A 7289-nucleotide genomic window follows, 5' to 3' on the forward strand; every position below is an offset into this window, starting at 1 on the left:
TATATAAAGCATTTGTTAACATTTTTAATGCAAAATACTGATTAGAATAATTAGCAATGAAGAGTAGTTATAAATATCAGAACAGGTTTCAAATCCCCTCAAAATAAAACGATGAAAACAGAATAACAAACAAAAGTAACACTTAATAAGCATTAAATAGTGAATAAAATAAAATTTATACAACCTTAAAAATCGAACAAAAGAGTATTGAATAAAAAATTTACATAATTTTCATAACCTGTTTAGTGAACGAACAGGATATCAGAGATGTTTATTGCCGATAATAACAGTTTTACGAAGCAAATAGAGAAATAAATAAAAGAAGAAATCGAAATGTAGATATACAAAGTTACTAACAACGTACACAGTGTATTACATTATAATTTCACATCCTGAACAAGTACTTAATCATAAATTATTGTAAAGTGTTACTGCGATACTTCTTTTATGATAAATATCGTGCAGTTCGACTACAATAATATATGATTTGGTGTTTACGCTACAAAGGTACTAACAGCTGCCACAATGTTTAAGGAGTTATTGCTCTTTATTGTTATTTACGATCCTTTCACTTTGAGACTAGAAGAATTCGAATAAAATAAATTTACTTCACACCGTGATATTCGAGCAGAATTTTATACTACTTGGCACTGATAACAATTTTATTGTTACGAATTGAAGTCGAAATTGAAAGAAGAAACTCCGTAAAATATGGTAATCTGTTTTTTGTATAGTCTGTCTTTTTCAGTCAGTCTGTTTTTTAAACTACTAGAGGAGAAATGATTAAGTCGTGACAGTAGAACTTGTAGATGGAACGAAGATGTAGCTTTAATCGAGAAATAAAGAATTTATACTTTAAACCAATAAAGTATAATTGCATTCGTAAATATTTATAGATGTATGATAATTTTAATTAGAAATTTAGAGATTTAGCAACTTGCTGTTTGCAATTGGGGACACATCTCTAGTCTTCAAAATTGGATTACGGTCACTTTTAATTTTAATTTGGAAATTTTTTAATTCAGAAATTTAGAAGTTCAGAAACTTAAAAATTTAGAAATTAAAAAATTGAGAAATTTGGAAATATCAAATAGTAGATTTTCAAACACAGAAATTACAAAATTTGCAGATAAGGAAACTTGAAAATTTAAAAGCTTAGAAATACAGCCATAAAAATAACAAATTCAGAATTTTAGAAAATAAGAAATTTATAATTGTAAAAATGTTAAATTCTCAAATGAAATAATTTACAAATTTATAAACTTAGAAAAATAAAAATATCAAATCTTCAAATTTTGAAATTTAGAAATAAAGAAATAGAAAAGTTAAAATTTTCAAGGATAGAAAACTAAAATTTTCAAACTGAGACTGATGTGAACTAACCTAACAAAAAATCGCTCACCAATTAAGTGCAATAATCAATCATACCTTTTCAGCAAATCAACTCGCTACCTTTTAAGTAATCCTCTAATTCAACAATAGATAATTACACTTCATAACTGTCTCTCAAACCCTGTAATTAGAATTCTTTCAAATCCTCCTAATCACCATTAACGGTGCACATGGTGCTCAAAAGCCATGCAATAAAAACCCATAAATCACAAGATCCTACAAACAGAATGTATAATCTTGAGTGAACTTTCACGACACCCGAATAGCATCGAAATGATAACCCGAATTAAAATGTTTGAGAATTGAACCCGTGGGTCGTTACACCTTTCTCAAAACTGGAGCATTTCTTCCTTTCACTCGAAGAAAGTATCGTGAACGATCATCGATATTAACGCGGATATCAATTTTCAAATTATAATTTACGCATTGGCAGTGAAGCAATCGACAGGGGACGAGAATAACTCGTGAACAGATGTACAAAATTACCGACGTACCGTTAAAAAAGAAAAAAATTTTAAAGGAAACAGAGATGATAAAATGCTGTAACGGTGTTCTTGTCTTGCACTTGTACACTCGGTATGGACGCTTATTTTGCGTAGGAATATTGTATGCAAATTTGAAAATCTTTTAATTACTATAGTTTTTGATTTGGCGATTCTTGGAGTTTGTTTGGTTAACAAGGTTAGATAGGTAAAAATTTCTGAGTTTGACAGCGTGAAACTTTTTTTAGGAAGATTTGAGATTTTGAGAGATTTGAGAAATTTGGAAATTTGAAAAAATTCGACTATTTTCAAGTTCTTCAATTTTTTAATTTTCAAGTTTCCATACTAACAAACAACTGGATTTCCAAATTTGGAAATTTGGAAATTTGAAAATTCCCAAATTCTGAGATTTCCACTTACTCAAATTCTTAAATTCTAAAATTTCCAATTAGTCGAATTTTCAAATTCTCAAATTTTCCATCTCTCAAATTCCAAAATTCTCAAATTTCCAATTATTCAGATTTTTAAATTTGCAAATTTTCCATTTCTCAAATTCCAAAATTCACAAATTTCCACTTACTCAAATTCCAAAATTCTCAAATTTCCAATTAGTCGAATTTTCAAATTCTCAAATTTTCCATCTCTCAAATTCCAAAATTCTCAAATTTCCAATTACTCAAATTTTCAAATTCTCAAATTTCCAATTACTCAAATTCCAAAATTCTCAAATTTCCAAATTCACAAATTTCCACTTACTCAAATTCCAAAATTCTCAAATTTCCAATTAGTCGAATTTTCAAATTCTCAAATTTTCCTTCTCTCAAATTCCAAAATTCCCAAATTTCCAATTACTCAAATTTTCAAATTCTCAAATTTCCAATTACTCAAATTCCAAAATTCTCAAATTTCCAATTAGTCGAATTTTTAATTTCTCAAATTTTCCATCTCTCAAATTCCAAAATTCTCAAATTTCCAATTACTCAAATTTTCAAATTCTCAAATTTCCAATTACTCAAATTTTTAAATTTGCAAATTTTCCATTTCTCAAATTCCAAAATTCACAAATTTCCACTTACTCAAATTCCAAAATTCTCAAATTTCCAATTAGTCGAATTTTCAAATTCTCAAATCTTCCTTCTCTCAAATTCCAGAATTCCCAAATTTCCAATTACTCAAATTTTCAAATTCTCAAATTTCCAATTGATCAAATTCCAAAATTCTCAAATTTCCAAATTCACAAATTTCCAATTACTCAAATTCCAAAATTCTCAAACCTCCAAATCTCCCAAATCCACACCATCTTAAACATAAAAACCTCCAAATTTAGAAATTGCAAAAATTCTTAAAATTCCAAATTTGACAACTAAAAATCAAAGAATAAAGACTATGTTCCCTACCGATATGTTCCACATGTCTCACATGTACCACATTTTCCCTAGAAAAGACCCTACATACAGGTAATATTTGTTCTTGACTGTACTACACCAAATGACAAAGCAATTTAAGTTTACAAGGTCTGAGACTGCGACGGAATCTATAATTTATGAGTTGCGCGTCCATTTTTATTGCGATAATATTTTTGACCTCCATTTTGATGAAAATTTCTATCATTACCCACGATTCCCGTAAGCGAACAATACTAGTCATTTTTTCCGTAATTTTCCAGTCAGTCAATGTTGCTATGTAAAAATACATGTTTGATATTGTATCATGTACTGCAAGGTAATATGTAATCACGATGAATTAGGTCTATGTATATGCTCTATTAATTTCATTGAAATTAATGTCTCGAAGGTAATAATAAATATTTAGGTTAATAAATGTGTATTTCGAGATATTAAATATGACTATGTAATATTCAATTTTGAATTTTGAATTTTTCACATGGAATTTGTTTAATTCAACGTTATCAAATATCTTGTGGAAAATTATGCATGTGGAAATTTGGAAATTTGAGTAGTTGGGAATATGTAGTTTTTTTTGGAGAAGATTTGAAGATTTAAAAATTTAGGGATTTTGTGACAGAATTATGCAGTATTTGAAAATGACACAGAATTAGCAAGTGGATGTTAATTTAAACACAATTCAAAGTTTTATTAAAATAATGTTATTGTACAATTATTATATTGGGATAATGGGAAATTAGAAAAATTGAAAATTGAGAAAATTAGGAATGGGGAAAATTGGAAATTGGGAAAGTTAGAAATTCGGATAATTGGAAATTGGAAAAAATTGGAAATGGGAAAAGTTAGAAATTCGTATAGTTGGAAAGTGGGAAAATTGGAAATTGGGAAAATTAGAAAAATTGGAAATTGGAAAAGTTGGAAATTCAGATAATTGAAAATTGGGAAAATTGGAAAGTGGAAAAGTTAGAAATTCGGATAATTGGAAATTGGGAAAATTGGAAATTGGAAAAGTTGGAAATTCGGATAATTGAAAATTTAGAAAATTGGAAATTGAAAAAATTGGAAATTGGAAAAGTTAGAAATTCGGATAATTGGAAATTGGAAAAGTTAGAAATTCGGATAATTGGAAATTGGAAAAATTTGGAATTCGGGAAATTAGAAATTAGCAGAAGCTAGAATTTGAAAAATTAAGAATTAGAGAATTTGTGAATTTGGGAATCTACCAACTGAAAATATTGAAAATTGTGAATTTGAAATTGGGAGAAATTAAAATTTGAAAAATTAGAATTCTAGAAATTTGAAAAATTGAAAATCTATAAAATTTCTTAATTTAGACAAATCAATACCCATTAATACTTCAGCCTGAAACATTCAGTGCAACTTATACGCAACATCAAACTGATACTTTGTACAGATTAGATTACGTATTCGGTATCAATTAATTAAAATAATTGTACCAAAACGTTATCCTTTTTGCAATCTGTATGACTTCTGAAATACTGTTCCGTATTTCCTTTCCACGATGAAGTTGACAAAAATCGTACCACTTTCTCCATATCGAATCCACCGATAACCTATCTGATCTCCACTACTCGATAGAAAATAAATGAAAAAAACTGCAGCATTACAATTTTCGTTTCTTCTATCGCAAAAATGTATGCGACGAACATGACTTTCTCCGCGAAAGGTTGCTACACTTTTGCAATACAAATTGCATGTATGAATATTGAGAGGATTTAATGCTTTGTCGCGGCAGATTTAATTTAACCTTTGGAATACGCTTGTCACGTATACAAACACTTACGTTGCAATATGTAAATATCTTTATTTATCATTCATTGTATGAAAAACGAAATGAAAAGATTTAAGAAACACGTGAAATGATAGAAATAATTTTCTCTTAAGATCACAGCTTTGAAAGAGTTCAAGGTTATTCAATTTTTAATTTCTCTGAAAATCACACAACGTTGGTAATATACATAACTTATCATACGATTTTAAATTGATTTATTTTTTGTTTTTTAATTAAAACACCGTCTAGAATATAAAATACTATGTAGCTTTAAGGATGTATCCGAAGAAAATTGAGTTAACACGTCTTGCTTAAAAGATTTTCATAATCACAGTTTTACGTGTGGTACGTATTTTTAAAAAAGCGCGCCCAGAATTCTACGGTACCAAAATGGCTGCTTCCACTATAAATCTCCCAGAACAATGTGACTAAACTCTCCATCATTTTTCCGCGCAATCAACGAATAATTTCAATATTAACATAAACTATTGCTTTCACTTCTATAAATAAAAGCGCAAAGACAATAAACGTATACATTTCCCAATTACCATGTGCTCTTGTTGATATAATAAATGTATTCGAAAGCCATGAAATTTAAATTTCTATTAGTAGAAACATACGTTTCTTATTTAATGAAAGTATACACGAAAGCAACGTGCATCAATTTGAATGAATATCATTTGCCAGTAGACGTTGGTTTCTCACGTTTTCGTTGAAACATTTACTGGACAGTGATTAAATTATAAGGCAGCGGTTTATTGTGCAACTGGAAGTCGAATGAAAGGAAACTCACGATACAATTGTACCTTCGTTGTACATTTCCATGGCTTTGAAACACACTTCTCTTATTTATTACGTGAATATGGCTAATGATTTTGTCTGTCATATTACACGCTACGCGAAGTTGCTAAACTCATGCAAAGCCAATATTAACATGTCGCAAACAAATGAAATGCTTCACAGCTGTCTCAATATTGTACACATGCGTTCTCTTCGATTACACATTCGCATTATGTTATAAGTAACTTGTAATTAATAATAGTATTATTACGAGATGTATTTGGTAACATTAATTAAGTTACTTATTTATTTGTCATGTTAGGGAGTCCGCAAAGTAATGTCTCTGCACATGACAATATCTGTCATTTATCAGCCGATTGTGTTCTTTGTCGTGCCAAAGTTTTCAGGTTAAATTGACCCGTTTACTCGTAAATAATTAAATCTGAAATTTTCCTTTGCAATTTTATGTGAAATAGCCAGCCAAATACCAGAGGTACATATCCATTGTACGCTTTTTGAGTTTCACAAGGGTAGTAACGCAACAGTCGCTACCAAAAACATTTGCGATGTTTATCCAAGTGCATTGGACGTTCGCAAATGCCAAAGGTGGTTTTCCAATTATTCCGATCGCTACGACACTTTCTAAGTGACAAAAATTTGAAAATTTTGATGATATCCAAAATGCCGTCTCCAGTTATTTTGCCTGGAAACCAATTGATTTTAATCGAGCCGGCATTGAAAATTTGCACAGTAGATAGCAAAAGGTTGTCGATAACGAGGGTGATTACATTACTGATTAAAAATAAAACTTGTTAAAAATATATTTGCTTGAATTTAATGTAAAAAACCACATTACTTTTTGGGAGTTCTTGTCCGCCATTTTAGGTACGCTACTGGTATTATCTAACGCAGACGATAAGAACCCGATAAATATTTACATATCTATTAGTTTGATAATTAGTTGCGCAACTTTGTGCAATAATTAGGTTAAGAACTTTCAGTACTCTATCACAGAAACATATTAAATTCGTATGTCTATTAGGATCAAATATTATATTTATAGTTTTAATAAATAATTTTGTAGGAAACATGGGAAAATCGTGAACCTATGATTTGAGTATTTGAAAAATTGTGGTTTTGAAAATGTGGAAGTTGGAAGAATTTAAAATTGAGGGTGAATTAACACATTTGAACATTTTTAAGTTCTTAATATTCTTAATTTATATTTATTGAAAATTGAAAATTTTGATGTTCAAGAATTTGGGAATTTTAACATTTTTAAGTTTACAAATTTTCGAATTGGCAAAATTACAAATTCACAAATTTGTAAGATCACAAATATGCAAATACAGAAATTTGTAAGATCTCGAATTTGCAAGTTCACATATGTGTAAGATCTCATACCTGTAGGATCACAAATATGTAATTTCATAAATT

General features: G+C 29.1%; 1 protein-coding gene across 1 annotated transcript in view; it reads right to left on the reverse strand.

The window, feature by feature from the left end:
* Positions 1 to 7289, reverse strand: part of centrocortin (cerebellar degeneration-related protein 2-like) — a 64755-nt gene that overhangs the window by 48666 nt on the left and 8800 nt on the right. The window lies entirely within an intron of this gene.

Source organism: Megachile rotundata, chromosome 4, assembly GCF_050947335.1.
Source record: "Megachile rotundata isolate GNS110a chromosome 4, iyMegRotu1, whole genome shotgun sequence".
NCBI lineage: Eukaryota > Metazoa > Arthropoda > Insecta > Hymenoptera > Megachilidae > Megachile > Megachile rotundata.